General features: G+C 33.7%; 2 long non-coding RNA genes across 2 annotated transcripts; both read left to right on the top strand.

Moving 5' to 3' along the window:
* Positions 1–5,148: 5,148 nt before the first annotated feature.
* LOC138122357 (uncharacterized) lies at positions 5,149–5,786 on the top strand. The gene is made up of 2 exons (XR_011156442.1): positions 5,149–5,599; positions 5,656–5,786. It is a non-coding gene; the product is annotated as an uncharacterized lncRNA (long non-coding RNA).
* Positions 5,787–16,317: 10,531 nt separating this feature from the next.
* On the top strand, positions 16,318–17,147 carry LOC138122358 (uncharacterized). Its single transcript, XR_011156443.1, has 2 exons — positions 16,318–16,974; positions 17,025–17,147. It is a non-coding gene; the product is annotated as an uncharacterized lncRNA (long non-coding RNA).
* Positions 17,148–19,104: the final 1,957 nt, after the last annotated feature.

Below are 19,104 nucleotides of genomic sequence, written 5' to 3'. Positions count from 1 at the left end.
CCAGTGGAGGGAATATTTTCTACAGGAGATAGTGTGTTATCAGATTTTGGGCGAAATCGCGGCGGCGTCACCTTTTTTCAATCTGTTTTTATAATCTCCGAATCTATTGCTGATTCCACACGTATTGTGTAAGAACACATTTCACAACCAGTTCCTGCGAGTGATCTCTTAAGTGGTTTCCGTTCTTTGCTGTCGTCAGAATCTGGAAGACAACCTGTCAAAAATTTTGATAACGTCCAATCGAAGACCACGTTATTGTCTCGATCTCTGGCTGAGGTATTAACCAAACCAAGTAACATTTTACTTTCTCCAAAGTATTTGGAGTAGTACTTGAACCTTACAATGTGCGATAAATTTGCACTCTTGTCACTGATTTCGCTACATTGCATTATACTCCATTGAATAATTTAATATAAAGTGGTTCAGTAACTACTGAAATTTATCTGTTATCTTCATACTTAACAGGCTTGTATCACAACATTTATGAAATAATTTTTAATAAAGGATCTATCAAGATCTCCTTGGGAATTTTTGTCGCACTTTTTATTTTGATCTGAAGCCTTGTACATATTTTTATAAACTCTTATCTCGATGCTATTAAAATTGATTTCCTAGTATTATAAATATCACTTTTTTATTTACACAAAAATAGTCTAGATAAGATGCTAACAAAAACGTAAATTACGTTATCACAAATTCCACTTGCAGTAATCTTCAAGTACTTGTTATTAATTTTTTATGAGTCAGTATTACAGATTTTAATGTACCATTTAATCTAATTATTTTAACACTACCAGATTAAATTTATTAAAAAAAATGGAAAGCACTTATTTGTTTTCGTGTATTTATGTACAGTTGCGGCCGTTGAAAACTCAGACACTTTGACAACGCCAAACTTTTGGCTTTGTAAATGGTACTGAAAGTGACGTTTCTCGAAATGTCACTCAAACATTATCCACATTAATTTCTCTCGCAATGGCTGCTATACTCACACCGTCCCTCAGTCAAACACATTTTTGCAAATCAGACAATTGCGGCATTTCAAAAGTTACGCGCGATTCTGACCTAATATGTCAAATACTGACACTGACTTTATAATCCTTGATGAAAATCCTGTTTACGCTAATCAAATTTCGGAATTTATACAGAGTGTTTAAATCTTTCCTGTCTGAGATTTCAACGGCCGCAACTGTACCTACTCGTATTTGTGCCTGCGTGGCGTGGCGTAAACTGACTCTTTCGAATAGCAACGGTGCGTACGAAAGAAGTGAACGTTTAAAAAGCATCCAACCATTATTTTAGGGAACCAAGAGAAATGACAAGGTGTCAGGTAAAGATCGCAGGACGGTTGTTTTATTAGTATCTAGGCACAAATGCCTTGAAGTGATGCAATTCGAGAAGAAGGTTTTCGTGGTCCAAAACTAGAACTAGAATATTTACATGCGTTCATTTTCGTGGACAATTTTGTTTTGTCTAGACTCTTGCTCTAAATCGTCACAAATGAATGAGGCGAATTTGATAGAGAACCACATGTTCATATTTTGCTTTTATTTCGGGTTTGGTCTTTTCACAAAATTAAAACTCTCATCAAAGGATCTAAAAGAGTTATTTTCGATATAAGTACGCTGTCAGATCACTTTTTAGATATGAGGCAGAAATTTGAAGCACGGGGTGTTAGCCGAGTGATGCAAAACAGGCCTAATACATGAAAAGTGACAGCGCACGAATATTGAACAACGTTTTTCGTGTTCGTTTCAGCAAAGTCTTACAAAACATTAAATTAAATTAAATTTTTGAAGTAAAACTTGTCATTTTCTCAAAAAAAATTGTGATAAAGGTACCAAATTTTTTAATTCATCGTTTAGGTAGTAGGAAGGTCTATCTGAAAGAGAAGAAAAAAGTGGGGGTTGTCATTTAAAAAATTAGTGTGACGTCATAGCTCAGAAATGGATGACGAAACTGAAAATAAACATTATGGACAATAAAAATTAACCTGTTTCAGCATTTTCCACAAATGTCATTAGTTTTGAAATTATTGAATTTATTCCATAAGTAGTTTCCACACTGTATATGTATCGGGTGTTTTTTTAAATTTCACCTCGTAGTAGGCGTTGAAGAGCCGATTGTGAACGAACCACTCATCTAAAACGTAAGATTTAAACAACTGATCCTGAGACTTCAGATGTTTTCAATACGTAACTGTCTGCAAGTGTATCTACAACAGTAACGTCCCAAACCAAAGGTTGACCTTTAATCCACGGTACTAAAGTCATCCCATCAGGGCGTTTTTCGTCATCCCGAGACAGTGCGTTTGGTTCAAAGTCAAAGACCGGTTGATAATAGAATTAATTTCATTATGTCTTGAAAATCTACCACTGCTTTTGGAACAACTTAGACCAATGCCAATTTCGTCAACTTTCGCATTGCATTTGCAAATATGAGGTGTACAAAGATTACAACCCAATCTTAAACCAATACAAACTTGGAAGGAAATGTTATCTAAAAGAGTACCAATATAAGGAGAAGGTATTGCATGTAACCAAGATCCTGGTTCTCTGCATTGCAAAGCCTTAAAACGAGCCAAGACCCTAGATGAATTAAAGATTAAGTCATTGGCAATTATTCGTTTGATATTGATATTATCCCAATTCTTCTGAAATTCTGGAATTGTTGGTCTTTCGTTCTCATTTTCTACATCCCAGACTGCTAAAGTTTCATCATAACTATTGGTGAATAATAAGCTCATTTTCCTTTGAATTTAGCAATAGAGAAACAAGATTTTTAACACCATGAACTGAAGATAGGAAAGCAGGGAGGCAAATACGAGTATCGGACTTTAAAGAAGAATGAATGGAATTAACATAGATTAGAGAATTTCCAAAATGGAGTTGTTCTTAATAAAAAATTAAATTTTGGTATGAAAAGACAGTTCTTGATTAAAGTATAAGCTACGTGTCTGCTACGGAGTTCAGCTTTGTTTAAAAGATTTTCAACTGTATTATAGTTTTTCGACAGTGTTTTTGAAGCCTTGGTCAAAGATTGGAGTGCCTAAAAGAGATAAATTTCCTCGGTCACCTGGTGCTAAATTTTGAAATTCCTTTATGACTTTTAAATCTGTGTCTCCAGAACAGCAAAAGATCTCGCATTTGTTAAAGTTTAATTCAAGACCAATTTTTCTGGATAAATTGATAACTTTCTTAAAGTCGGACAAAACTACTTCTGGGTAATCAGCTAAGGTTCCATCATCTAAGTACCAAATATTCAGTTGAGAATCCAAAGATAAAATAATTGGTTGAATGGCAAGACTAAAAATCAGAGGACCACAAGGATCTCCTTGTTGGGCTCCAACAGAAGAAGAAATTAAATGATCACCGAAAAATAAAGTTGAAGAATTCCTATAGCATTGATAAAGATAAGGCTATGACATTGGACTTCTTTTAGAATACAATCACGTTCGACTGAGTTAAATGTGTTTTTCTATTTTACACCTGTAACACAGTCAGTATAACACTCAAACGGGTTACGAAAAGGAGCTCTTTTCGATAAGCGTTTCAGGAACATTTACTTAAAGTTTTAATGTTGGCAGTGACTCATAGTGAACTGTTGCTAGGTGATCATGATCATTGTGTTTCACACTTTAAATTTAAATTCTAAACTTACAATTGTTCGTCTATTTACCAGCGTTACCAACCCTTATATTTGTCAAATATAATTTTCCTAGCATTATGTTTTGAACTTTTTTTAAATTTAAGGGGCAAAATAGAAAAAATATTGTATTATACTCGTTTTATAAGCCATTTTGTCGCACTTGCTTGATTTATAGCACTCGTCGCTGCGCTCCTCGTGCTCTAAAAAACGCATGCGACAAAATGGTGTCTTATAAAACTCGTATAATAAATAACTATTTTGAAATCTAATTTAAGAACTTTGCCACGGTTTTGGTCGTTATTCACAAAGGTTCGTGTGGTATGAATTGCTGTTTCGCATCCTAGCTTAGTTGCCACTCCATCTTGGTGTGGAGATAAATACGAATTTACAATATTACGACTTTGGAAACAAACTAGCTTTGAAGTCAATGTTCGTAAACAGTTTCCTATAGCGGTCGGTCTAATTCTTCCATCTTTCTTATGAAAGGCGCATAAAGACGCACCATATAATAATAAATGACAAATTTCTGAAAAAAGTTGGCCAGACAATAAAAAATTGCACAGTTTTGTTAAAGCTCTTAGTGCCCGCTGACCTGCTTCGCCCGCTGACCAAGATATAATATCTTTGAAGTATTGTGATCTCATGCCATCTAAGCATGGTGAAGAACCGGCAGGAAAGGAATTGATTAGCTTCTTGAACGTTTTGCTCATTGACTATTAAAGAAAAGTCTCCTGGTTTGAAAGCGTCTGGGAAAAAAATTTGACGAGATGGTGAAGGATTTTTTTTTTAATTCTTCAGCAACATCTTCATTGAATGAAGCTAACGAGTCATCCGAGGACAATAATTTAATAGCTCCTTTGATATCAAAATCGGCTACTTTTGCTTCCACTTTCTTAGCTAATGATAAATGTGTAGGTCTGTTAGAAGCGGTTCGTATTTGAGGTAGTTCAAAATTAGAAAGATTTTCTTTTATATGCTTATTCAATGCCTTATGAGATTTCTCGGCTACATTGAAAGCTCTATAGGAGAAAAGCAAAAGGTTCTCAAAGGAAGAGATTGATTTGTTCGAAAGACAATTGTTAATAATTGAACTTAATTTATCTGCAGCTAAATGTCTACAAGCTTTTCGTAATCTTCTAATAGTTGGTAACTGATGTTTTAAATTAATAAACAATTTTGTGATAGAAACGATTGAAGAAAAAGTAGAAGAAGTTGGTAGATTACTATTGGTATGATACTTATCTACGTGAATTTTCAATCTGGTATTATCCTTAAAAGATTTTCCAGGACATAAAGTACAATTTAATCTTTGTGGTCCACTAGAATAATTATCTTGAGATCGGAATTGCTTCTCATAATTACGAAACGATGTTGTTTTTTTTTTAATTTAGTGCAGCTTATTCAAAATTTGATTTAGTATTTAAAAAATACGTAATTAGGACTTTTACTAAAAAATTTAATTTATTTTGAATAATTGCACTTCAGATTTAGATATGTATGGTCAAGTAATTTTCAAAATAAACTCTGCGGAGCAAAAAATCGAAATTGTTTATGTTACTTTAATTTTCCTTGCGCGTAATAAATTAAATCTTGTATGACAATCTGAACGAAACAGAAAAACGCTTTATGCTTTGCTTACATTTTTTCTACATTTTTTAAGGTAAAAAATACCGCTTGGCCTTTTCTATTGAGAACTAATGAGGCGAATAACAAATAATAATAATAATTATGTAATATGTACAAAGTGACCAGAAAAATGTTTGCGCTGGAGGTCCTAGCACAAATACCTAACATCTGTTCAATTATTTCGTTGAGTCGCACTGTATATCGGAAAACAAATTCGGCTATAAAATCTACTGTACGAGTCAACCAGGCATCATTCGCCAACTGGTCAAGATGAAATTGATGGTATTTCTACTTCTTTGTGTTTACTTCCTAGGAAACCCCGAAGGTGATAGTAAAATTTTTGTAATTTCTGAATATCCAATAATTATTATTCTTCAACAGAGTATGACAAGGAACTACCATTACACTACCAATTTTTAAAGGATAGTTAATGAAACATTGCACGTTTATTGTAATTCCATATCTATGTCAAAAAATGGGATTCAAAATAAAATCTAAATAGTTAAATGTTATTGTATCTTTTTCTGTACCCTCAATAGCTTAGTGACTTTGGAATTTGTGCAGAAATATTTGCTAAGTAACAGATAACATAAGGATGGTTGTGAATTAAAAGGAAGTACGAGGATAAAAATTAAGAATGTTAAGCGTGAACAGTTAATAAAATGGCTTTAGAGAAAGTATGCTTTTTAGTTAATTTTTTAGTAAACTACGTCCACTGATAGAATGCATTTTTTTAAATATCCTTAGATAACAAAATTCCCAAACCATAACATTAAAATATTGACAAAGTATCATAAATTGTGTTGGTAATATCTTGAAACATTCGCGCCACTCATTCTCATTGGTTGTTATGAAACCCACCCGAAAAATAAATTATATGACATTTCAAATTTGAAATTGTCAGTGCTGTCAAGTGGTTTAAGCATTTAGATTTCCGATTTTTTATCTTTAGAGCTTTGTTTTGGATTTCTCTGGTTTTAAAAGTTATTAGTTTTGATCGTGTTGCTGTTTTGATCTGTTCCGTTGCGATTTTTTGTTGATTTTTTTGAATTTGTGAAGTGTCTCAAAAATCTAGCATAATGAACACTTTGAGTGACATTACAAACATCGAAAATGATACAGAGGTAATTTTTGTTCATGCATTAAATATTAAATAATCTCTTGTTTGTGTTTAGACATTTCCAAAAAAAGCTGGATATTTTAATTTCAGTAGTGTAGGACGGCGCAATATGTGACCGTGATTTTTCCGTTTTTGTTCCCTTTTTATTTCATAGTTTTTAAGACGCTACACGTAACGTGAGTCTTACTTATTACTATTAGACCTCTTTGTTAGGAAAGCGTTAGTGAGTTCGAAATAAATGGTTGTTCCGATACAAAACTCGATCGCTGTTGATATTTTAAACCCATTTTTCTGCAGAAGTTGTTAATAAAACCTAATATATTACTCCTACCATACTGAATTTTTCTTTTATCTTTTCTAAGTGCAAACATGCAGAATAAACCTGCACTTTCTATTTTTTTAAATTTCGCAACGGATCTATTTGTTGTAGCGTAGACAGAACATTTTTAGTAACATTTATGTCAAGCAATCTATGAGTGGACAGAGTATATATCAATCTTTCAGCCTGTGTATTTAAAAAATGATGGAATTAGAATGTTCTTCTAGAAATTTAAATTTAATAGATCATTTAAAATAACTTTAAAATTCTACTTCAACATATTTTTTCGGAAAATTCAACTAAAATAGAGTTTGCTTTTGCCTTTCAACTTTAAAGAGGACACAGGAGGCTCTGATTTATAGTGACGGGAAAACATTTGATCTAAGCATATTTTCGAATTCCGAATTCAGAGCATGATAGGGAAGGACCCAGTGGAACTCAAAAAAAAAATCGCTCTTTTCGAAGAAGATATAAGCACTTTAATTTTGTTCAATACATAGCAGCCTTCATATCCACAGTGACAAAATACTATTCTAGCTACGTTGCTATTCCATTTTTAAGAAAAATTACAAAAATTTAAGATTTTTTTACTCCAAAGTAAAGCTATTCTTCAAAAAATTGTTTTACGTTATTATTTTCCACAATCATGTACACCATAAATAACAATTAACAACACTGAATTTTTCAGCCTGTATTTGAAGAAAACGCAGTTCAAAGAGTGCACATTCAGAGCCATGTATCTTTGAGGGGGGAGTCCCGATTTTTTTTTATTTCCATATTTGGACTACTGAAGTGATCCCCTACAACGCTCTGAATTCGGAATTCGCGAATTTTTAGACACCCTGTATAAGCTTTATCGTTTATAAGAATATTTTTTTCTTCAATTACTAAAATTTACATTATTACTAAAATTTGCAAATAAGTATGCAAGAAATATGCAACAATTCATAGAGAGTCAGAGAGTCTATAAATATTTTAATGACGCGCTAGCCAAGTTTTGCATCCCGGAGTTTTGTCGCGGACCAATCGGATGAGTTCAGGTACCCTCCACTTTTTGTTTTTTGTTCTTAGTTGGTTGCTAAGGAGATAGAAAACCGGTTAATTTTTTAGGCCGGTAATATTAAAAATAGCGAACGTTTCTCGATCCTCATCGTAACGGTTTTATTTTTTTGATCATAATTTTCAAAAGTCATTTTTAGATTTGTGGTCCAACAACAAATTACGTAAATTAGGAATTATGATCCCAAGAAAATTCAAATTTTAAAATCTCAAATTTTTGTAGAAAAATTAGAATCAACGAAAATTCTAGAAATATCGATAAGATTAATATGAGAAGCTAAAAATGAAATTTTAAATTTTGTGGGCTGTTTGCTTAAGAATGGGGTGAGAAAATGTGGTGTTTGAAAGGAAATTTGCAACAAGTGGAACCACCACAAATCACGTCATTTTTAATTGTGCTCTCGGTAGGATGTTCACTGAAAGTAGAGTGCCCATGCGATTTCCATTTCGAAGAAAATATATTTTTTCCAATTCCTTAATTTTTATTCGACCCTTAATTTTACAATCATCATTAGTTTATTGCTTTCATTAAAAATAAATTATTTTATTTGATAATTAAGATTTAGGTATGGTTGCGCACTTCCATAAAAAACCATATACGCCTAAATGTGAGCAAGAAAATAATTGACCTGTTTCTGAATTTTTTACAAAAATAACATATATCCAAGTTACGAATTTTATTCTAGTTAATGTTTCCATACTGTTCATTCAATTTTCTTGTGCAGCATTAAAACCGTAAAATTTGGGTGAATTACGAAACGATGCATGTCGTGTTGTTTTTTCTTTAATTTAATGCAGCTTGTAATGCAAAATTTGATTTAATATATAAAAAAACGTAGTTAGAACTTATTTCAATTGAAAAAATATTTAAAAATCGCTATGATTTAAGAATAATAATTAAGACATTAATTTAAATTTTAATTCTTCAGTTTTAAATAAGTTGTAAGTATTTTTGAAAATTAATAGTGCACAGAAAAAAAAATCGTAATTATTGTTTATGTTATGTGTTCCATATACGTAATAAACTAAATCATGTACGACAATCTGAATGAAATTGAAAAAATCCTTATGCGTTATTTAATTTTTTTCCATTCTTTTTAAGGCGAAACATTACCACTTTGCCTTTTCTATTGAAAACTAATGAGTCCAATAAATCGCCCTTTGTAATATTTACAAAGTGCCTTGAAAAATGTTTGTACTGGTGGTCCTAGTACATGTAACGGGTGACTATTAAAATTTTCACTTGGAGTTGGCTTTGAACGAGTTTTTATTTTTTCTGTTACTTTAGACACACGCAACAACGAACGACAAATGTCAAATAAAACGCTAAATTAAGAGAAGAAACATTTACTGAAATGTCACACTTGTCAGTGTCTAAGGTGCCACGGAAAACAAAGCATGTTCCATAGCCAACCCTAAGTGAAAATTTTAATAGTCACTCGTTACATAATTTTTTTCGATTATTTTGTTGAATCGCACTGTATATGGAGAAAGATATCAGCTTAAAATCTAGTCTACGAGCCAACCAAACATCATTGGCCAACCTGGCCAAGATGAAATTCATGGTGGTATTTCTACTTCTTTCCGTTTCCTTCTTCTATGAAAAAATGTCCGATTGGAAAAATATTTTTTTAATTTTAAAATATTCTATAATTATTGTTTTCTTAATAGACCATCCCATATATAATGGTTATCCAAGACCTTTTGATTACCTTTTAAGAAGATAGAGTTTAAAACGGATGAATAAAACTTTATACATTTATTGCCAAAATATCTACTCGTATGTAAAAAGATGGAACTCTAAATAAAAGCAAAATAGTTCAATGTGCAGGAGCTATGATGCGAGTGCGAGAGAGATAACTCTCGCAGAGAGAGACAGAACACAAAAATAATAATAATAATGCTGATACTAATCAAATTGTCAATCAATATAACACATCAAACTTGATGCAGTGTCAGGATGTCGTAATTTGGTAATTGTCAGTAAATAAAATAATTGGGTGAACATTACGTTAACAATGGTGTCATGACAGCTTGTGTCGTGGATCGAGGTGATCGTGGTCTGCACATCTATCACAGGCTTACCTCCTGTAAAATAATAAAATGGGGTGGTGAGTAACCAGTTCGCTGAAAGTGTTGTGCGAGCACAACCAATACATATTTACAATAATAAATCACACACATCTCAAATATGGTACCATCACAATGTCAACGTCAACTCTTAATATCGTTGGTGATTATCAATTATCATCACATATTCATTGAGCTCTAGTACTTTAGGTTATTATCAATTATTATTAACTCATTGAGCTTTGTCCAGGGTTGTTAGGAAAAGGAAAAGAGTAGGGTTCACGCAGAACCCCCAGGACTCTAACAGTCCACTGCACAACTGTAATCAAACGAGGCGCCCTGATAACACTCAGCGACCCTCAATCAATTGTGATCACCAAAAACGGCCCTGATGGACCTCAGCGGCACACTCGATCTGCCACACTGGCAGCATCCCCGGTCTCTGCCAGTGCATCACAATCAATTTCACCCCGCTAGCAGCTCCACGGTCTCTGCTAGCGTACAGTTGCCGGAACAAAGGAAGTTTGGACAGTCTAATTAATTAGCTCGACATGTCGGGGCTCAATCATATCAAAATTAGCAATTGCATCAAACTGTTATGACTCTGATCAAATCAACAACATAATCACCCTCAATGGTGAAAACAATATCATCTCAATTAATTATAACTCACGAGCAGTCCTGATCCCTGTCAGCGACTCTCAATTAATTATTAATCACGAGCCGTCCTGATCTCAGTCAGCGACCCTCAATTAATTAGCAATCACGAGCAGCCCTGATCTCAGTCAGCGACTCTCAATACTCTCAATTAATTATTATAAATCATTCAAAGACTCACCATGCTAATTGTATTTAATTATGGCCATGATCATCATCAATATCAATTATTAAAATAGGTAAACTCACCACATCACCAACAGAAACAGGTTACTCAGTGATACACTCACCTTGTGTAAATTAACTACACCTTTCACAAACTCACTTTCGCATAAACTTTAATAAAATATTCTAATTGGATTCTTTGCTCTACACTCTGTCACAGTTCGTCTTCAACTGACCTAGTCCGCCCTTTAAATACCCTAATAATCAGCATCCAACAATCACGAAATCGGTCTCATGGTCTGACGCTGACAGATTTGTGACGGTCTGGCATCTCGCACTATTGGGGTGTGCGAGAGGGTTGTAAATAATGTCTCGGTACTGTTTTGTTTGTCTTGAACTATTTATCGAAATTCCTGAAGGTCCAAAACAAGTCTATAAATCCATCTAACTTTTGGACGTGACTTAGACATATGCAAAAGACGAAAACAGGAAAAAAAAATGTGTTTAATATTTCGTTGTCCTACAAATGTTATTGGGTCATTTTCTAATATATCCCTAATAGATTAGTATTAGTGACTTCTGAATTCCCTATTTGATTATGATTATTGATTATGTAGGTGTCCCTAAAAAAGAAAACGAATCCATAGCTTATTTATTGGACGATTGTAATTATCTGTACACCAAATTAAATGGTTCTAAATAAGCTACAAGATGGCCTACTAAATTCACGTATAAGGTTAAGGTTCAAGGTTAAGCTGTAAAAAAAAATTCAAATGGGAACATATATGTACTTTTTTTAGAAATTCCGATAGATATTTCATTTTCATAACAACAAATTCCCCAGTGAAAAAAGTATTTTTTTATTGGCGTTTCTTTATTGGCACATTGGAGATCAATAGTAACATGCACCTCTTACGTATTGTTTTTACATAATATTTACATAGACCCTACTCTTGAGATATCCCCATGATTGGGAAAAACTTCGTCTAAATATCTAAAGTTGACTCAAGTTGCAAAAAACCACTTGTCATTTGCAACAGCACTTTTATGGCATTAGTTATTTGAACTGTACTTTTATGGAAAATATTCAATCCAAACTACGATTTTGTGGCCCCTTTGTGCCTTTATTTGGTTCAAAAATATTGAAAAAATGCTGTTGCAAATGACCAGTGGTTTTTTGCAACTTGAGTCAACTATACGAACGATCACAGCATAATGGGGTGGAGCTCCGTCCTGTTGATACCATTTTTATTTATAGAGGAAGCTTTGGTGCATCTAAATCCAAAAGATTTAGGTCAAAATGTTGTATGCCTGCTTCCCTAGGGCTGTCGAAATTTAGCCCTCTCGAGTAAGCACGTGGGACGCTCCGTTGCCGTGTTTCTAACATAAAATTTAAGTGATCATAGTGAAAAAACAACGTGGACGATTTTGATTTTATAAAATGGAAATCGATCAGCAAGATATGTAGAATTATTGTATCTACTTTAATTGAGAAAAAATGTTTTGCTTCTTTTGTAAAATCAACGCTAAATGTAGGACTGCAATTCACATTTATTTGTTTCATGCCGGGATACAAGTGGAATTCATTAAAGTGTATATTTTTTTAATATTAAAGTACGCAGTGCCTAAAGTTGCCTAGTTAAAAGTTACAGCCGTTAACGTCTTGCGTGGCAAACGTTGGCGCGCTCCTTCAGCTCTATGATTACCGCCATGGGTCTCGGTAAACTTCATGGTTATGATCTCCTTACCTGATAAATGGAGTTCTAAATTAAGAAACAACTAGAAATTCTTGAAAATAAATTTTCAAAAATAAAGGTGGTCGTTTCTCGATTTCCCAAAACTCAAAGAACAAATAATTGCAGCCTCTTATATCGAAATTGAAAATGAGATGGAATAATGTTCCTCGAACTCTGCATGTATTTTATGCAAAAAATGAAAAATGACTTGAACAAAACATCTCTGTAGAAGTTAGTATCACGCGTTTAAATGAAATCCTGGGCTGAGTAGGCCCTGGAAAAATTAAACCGTTTAGAACAGTGTAAAGTTTGAATTTCCCGCCGTTTGACACGAATGACATTTGTTTATGTTTGCTCGGGACATTATTGAACATGTTTGTTTTTAGCAAAGGGTATCCTTCGATATTTGCTTCGAGAATAGGAATCGTTAAGTTATTCTATTTTTAATGTAAAACATTGCAAAGAAAGAAAAAAGAAAGATTTTTTTGTCTCTAGATTTTAGGTTAGCTGTCAACATGCTCCAATTAATCTACGCGTTAAAAAACACAACAATTGACGGTTTCCAATGCTTTCCCAGACCAGGATTTCATTTGAACGCGCGATATTAGGCATGAAGCTAGGTAAATCACACCAGAAATGTTATAAAACGTAAGGGATGATGTTACTATCTAGACCAGGCTGTACCATCCTAAAACCTTTCGTTTCGGAACACCTGTATCGTAAAATCTCAATAATTTTTAAAAGTCAGAAAAGTTTCAGGTGTAAGCAAATTTTATACCAAAAGACAAGAAATAAAGACAATAATGACACTGAGAAATTCAACTGAACATATTCAGTAGCGCAAGTGAATCTATGAAAAAGACTGACATACAGTTAACATTTTACGTTGCCAACCTAATAACCGTCAAATAACTAGTGGCTAATACCAACATGAGAACGCTTTGACAATTGTTTTAAAGAAAAATTGAACTTTACTACTTGTAAAAAAATTAATTTTTGATCTGTGGCAAATTTTCATCATGAAAAACGCAAAACAGCGCCGAATGAATATCTGTAAAACACTCCAAAATCACACTGATGATTGTTTTGGCCATTTCGCAACGAATACAATACGCTCTTTGTTTCCTGAATATTTTCAAAGCCTACGTGTTAAAAAAATAAAGACCTTGTCTATACAGTCGGATTTTGAAAGATGTACAGATATTTTAACCCGAAGTAGTACGTGTTAAAAGAAGGCAAAATAACCAAATAACCCAACTTGCTTCATACAATTGTTAATAGTTTACAAGAGAATCGAAGGAATCAGTTTGTTTGGGATTCGCAGAAAAATTTCAAATTTGGTGGGTAGCTTTGACGTAGAGGTAATTTAAATAGAGAAGAAGCTTTGACGTGTTATGCGTAAGAGACTCGAGCGGATTAGTCCATTTCTTTCTGTAGGGGGAGGTGGTGAGTCAGGTGCGCACTTGCGCAGGTGTGGCTTCATTTTATTTCAGTTAACAGGTTCTGAAATAGGTATTGTTATTAGGGATTGCAATTGCTGGATCCAACACTCCAGCTGGATCCAGCGCATTTTTCGACCTGCGATGCAGATCCGCAAGTAATTAATTTTCAAATATCACCTACCAAAGATGATATGTTTTTGTAAAAATAGGTAAGGGAAGCGAAGAGTAAAGAAATAAGTTTGCTTCTTGATTACCGCATAATTATGGTGAAACAGTCTACTCAGCATGCTTGAACATTTCTATAGTGTAAAAGTTTGTATCGACAAAGCCTTCATAGGCATTACGTGCAAGAAAATATTGGCTGCTTATGAGCCGCCTTTCTGCAAACTTTATTTTTTTTTTATATTATCTTTTGGGTTAATTATTTGTTCATCATTCGCCTCATAATCAAACTTTATTTTCTTTTTCTTCTTTGGAATTTTTGGAAAAACTGGATCTACATCTAATATGTTTGCAATTTCCTCTGCGGAATTAGTTATACTTTCAAAATTTTCAGCTCTGTATGTCAAAAAGTTTGACATTTGTTGTTTCATTAAAATCTGCAAAATAAAACATTTGGTCAACCGAAAAAGTCTAATACAAATGTCGTAAGGTAGGTATTTTACAGCACTCGCACGAGGCGAAGCCGAGTGCTTGAAACCTAGTTTCCGTGCTGTAAAATACCCATACATTAATTATCTCAATCTCAATTGTTAAACCAACCCAAAATTAAGTTTACTGTCTAAATGGGTAAGAAGTTTTACTGATTTGTAGTGACCAGTCTAAATAATTAAAGTTTTTTGAGTAATTCTTGAAAAAATCAATATAGTGCTGGATCCAGTTGGAATGATGTTGATCCAGCAAACATCCAGCTGGATTGAAAACGCTGCTGGATTGCAATTCCTAATTGTTATGTCTAAAAATGTCTGTTAAAGTGACATACGCAAACTATTAAAATGTATTCGCGCAGCAAAGTCACGTGACAGGTTTTTCTCTATTCTAATAGCTTTTACAAAAAGTTGTATTAGAACTCAACACAGAACAGAATAAACTCAAAATTCAAAACAAAGAACTAAGAACAAGACAATGAGCGGCTGTGTATCCCAGGCCAGTTCGTTCGCAAGTGAAGTGTCCTTCCCCAATACGACGACTTGGACAGGCAGCGGCTCGGGACTTCCCGGATTCTGAAGCGCCAAATTCAAATGCAGATTCCAGTTGCTAACAATTCAAATTACCTCTACGACCAATCTAATAAAGTCATTCGAGATTATGTGTGATTTTTATCGTTTAGGTAAGTTTTTTGAGTTTCATCATAAATTTTTGATAACATTTGTAAAGTGATGATAAATAGTATCTGCAATATATTCAGAAAATTACGAAACCATAAACAACAAAGTAAAATGTCTGTAATTGTGAGTAAAGCCATAAAAGGAAACGTCAAAGAAGTTGCTCAAAATGTCTGCCAAAATTTGGAAAAGATATATGACCGTCCATGCTCTAATCTGACGAACGTGATGATGCGGTGCATCCATTTTCTCATAAATTCAGTGGCTCCCAAACTTTTGGCCTCTTTTTCTCGAAAAATCAATCAACACATTTGTACAGGGTTATTCTAAATGATTGTAGTCGAAGTAGGCGTGAAAACTGAATGTAAAATTTATGGTTGCCGCTCCACATAAAAAAATCATCAAAATGATGTGTTAAATTGGGTGTAAAACAACTCAATATTTCTGGATTCAATCCTTAATTTAACAAAAATAAATAAAATCCTCATCACTGCACTTTTCACCTAAAAAATGACAGTGACAGCGACACAACTGACAGTTCACATGAAAGCGGCAAAAACGTAATAACATGAGCATGGCCTGCTTCGACTACAATCATTTAGAATAACCCTGTATAAGGCATCATTGGCTCAATCAAAAACTGAAAGTGCTTTTTTCCATGGGTTTTTGTGATGGATATGCGTGATCTTTTTTTTGCTTTGGTCGTTAGTGTCTTGGAAAAAAAATAAAATTACATGCAGCTTATTCAAAATTTGATTTAATAATCCAATAATCCAATAACCTATCGTCATAATTGGAGGTTGAAAAAAAGACTTCAAAACGAAAATTCGCGTCCGTCTACGTTACAAAGAGATCAAAAAGAGTAAAACAGTAAACTTCTACTGCATCGTGGACTATACCCACTGGGAACACCACGTCAAAAAAAAAACCGCACCCTATTGCTCTACCTCTGTGGTGGTGTGGAAAAGAATAAAAAGTACAAAAATAAAAGAAATTCTCGATTTCTACACGCTGTAACTACGAAACTATTGATCTGACAAAAAAACATAAAGAACAAAAAATGTAGAGAATTGCATGCTCTACATTTTCTATAATAACTTAGATAGACGTATCTCGCACGGATAATAAAATAATCGCAAAAATGTGATTTTGCACCCCTATTCTCCAATATGCCAAGTATAAACTTTTCTGGACCTTTTGCAAGGTAAAACTCCCTATTGATTGGACTAGGTATTATCGAAGTTTATTCAAATAAATTCGCTCAACACTTGGGACGCCACCGAACATTGCTTCCGTCTCAGGCTGAATAAAAACGGAACAAAAACTCGGTAAAAACCATACAGTCGACCTGTTCAGCAATAAACACCATCGTAAGTCGGATTAACTAGCATTATTTCGTGTGCTAATTGTATTTATAATAATATAATGAAACCACATCAATTGTGAGCGATTAGTACTTGGGCTACTTGGTTAGCATTTTTGCATGCAATTATATTAGGAACTGATTCTCCGCTTCCTACCTAACGCCTATTTGAATCCGATCTCTGCTAATGAGGCGAATAAACGAATAATATTTTTTTTATAATTATGTAATATGTACAAAGTGACCAGAAAAATGTTTGCGCTGGAGGTCCTAGCACAAATACTTAACTTCTGTTCAATTATTTCGCTGAGTCGCACTGTATATCGGGAAACATATTCGGCTATAAAATCTACTGTACGAGTCAACCAGGCATCATTCGCCAACTGGTCAAGATGAAATTCATGGTATATCTACTTCTTTGGGTTTACTCCCTAGGATTCGATTGTAAGTTTTTTGTACTTTCTGAATATTTAATAATTATTGGTCTTCAACAGCTGAAACAGTTACTGATTACAATATACTAAATAAATATTGAATGAAACAATGTATGTTTATTGTAATTCCATATCCATGCCAAAAAATGACGTTCAAAATAAAATCTAAATAGTTAAATGTTATTGTGTAATTTTTTATATCCTCAATAGGTTAGTGACTTCGGAATTTGTGCAGAAATATTTGGAAAGTAACAGATAAGATACGGATGGCTGTGAATTGAATTTAAAGGAAGTTAAGTGTGAACAGTTAATAAAATGGCTTTAGAGAAAGTATACTTTTAGTTAATTTTTTAGTATATGTCTTTCAGCCTGTGTATTTAAAAAATGATGGAATTAGAATGTTCTTAAAGAAATTTGAATTTAATAGAAATCATTTAAAATAATTTTAAAATTTTACTTCAACATAATTTTACGGGAAATTCAACTAAAATAGAGTTTGCCTTTGCATTTCAACTTTAAAGAAGACACAGGAGGCTCTGATTTATAGTGACGAGATAATATTTGATCTAACCATATTTTGGGATTTGGAACACGCGTGTACTATACTTGTAAAAATTAGGAAAGTGCAGGATGTCTCAAAATTCGCGAATTCCGAATTCAGAACATGATAGGGAAGGACCCAGTGAAGCTCGAAAAATACTTAGAAAAAAAATTCGCTCTTCCCGAAGAAGATATAAGCACTTTAATTTTGTTCAATACACACAGCAGCCTTCATAACTACAGTGACAAAATACTATTCAAGCTACGTTGCCGTTCCATTTTTTAGAAAAATTACAAAAATTTAAGTTTTTTTTACTCCAAAGTAAAGCTGTTCTTCAAAAAATTGTTTTACGTTATTATTTTCCACAATCATATCCACCATAAATAACAATTAACAACACTGAACTTTTCAGCCTGTATTTGAAGAAAACGCAGTTCAAAGAGTGCACATTCAGACCAATGTATCTTTGTGGGGGGTGTCCCGATTTTTTTTTTTATTTCCATATTTGGACTACTGAAGCGATCCCCTTCAACGCGCTGAATTCGGAATTCGCGAATTTTCAGACACCCTGTATATGCTTTATCGTTTATAAGAATATTTTTTTCTTCAATTACTACAATTTACATTATTACCAAAATGTACAAATAAGTATGCAAGAAATATGCAATACTTCATAGAATCAGAGAGTCTATAAATATTTTTATGACGCGCTAGCCAGAACACCTTAAGTTTTGCCTCCCGGAGTTTTGTCGCGGACCAATCGGATGAGTTCAGGTACCCTCCACTTTTTGTATTTTGTTTTTAGTTGGTTGCTAAGGAGATGGAAAACCGGTTAATTTTTTAGGCCGGTAATATTAAAAATAGAGAACGTTTCTCGATCCTCATCGTAACGGTTTTATTTTTTTGACCATAATTTACAAAAGTCATTTTTAGATTTGTGATCCAACAACAAATTACGTAAATTAGAAATTATGATCCCAAGAAAATTCAAATCTTAAAATCTCAAATTTTTGTAGAAAAAGTAGAATCAACGAAAATTATAGAAATATTAATAAGATTAATATGAGAAGCTACCTTACTCTTGAGATATCCCCATAAAAAAAAGTCGAGGGGAGTAAGATCCGGAGAGCTCGTTGGCCACTCAGTTTGACCTCTTCTTCCAACCCATCAATTGGGAAAAACTTCGTCTAAATATCTACGAACGATCAGAGCATAAAGGGGTGGAGCTCCGTCCTGTTGATACCATATTCTTTCATCGGGGAAATCGGAATTGAACAGATTTGGAAATAAGGCCGCTAACCCTGGCTTGAGATCTTCTTGAAGCAACGTAAGGTATGTTGCTCCATCAAGAGTTCCATGCAAGAATACTGGTTTCAATATTAGATCACCCAGTCCATATATTGAGTTTTTGCGGGAACTGAGTATGAGTTTCTGATATTCAATGAGGGTTACGGTCAGTCCAATAACAATAACGGCCCAGTTGTGGCGATTACCTGCACTAGGTGAAACTTCGTTTGAAAAATCTATGGATGCTAATGACATCTGGTTATTGTCGCTCATTTGCTCCCAAAATTGGATTCGGCGGTTCGGGTCACCTTC

The sequence above is a fragment of the Tenebrio molitor genome, chromosome 1 (genome assembly GCF_963966145.1).
Source record: "Tenebrio molitor chromosome 1, icTenMoli1.1, whole genome shotgun sequence".
Lineage (NCBI taxonomy): Eukaryota > Metazoa > Arthropoda > Insecta > Coleoptera > Tenebrionidae > Tenebrio > Tenebrio molitor.
Note: the sequence above shows the minus strand (reverse complement) of the source record. Positions and strands in the feature narration are given on the sequence as shown.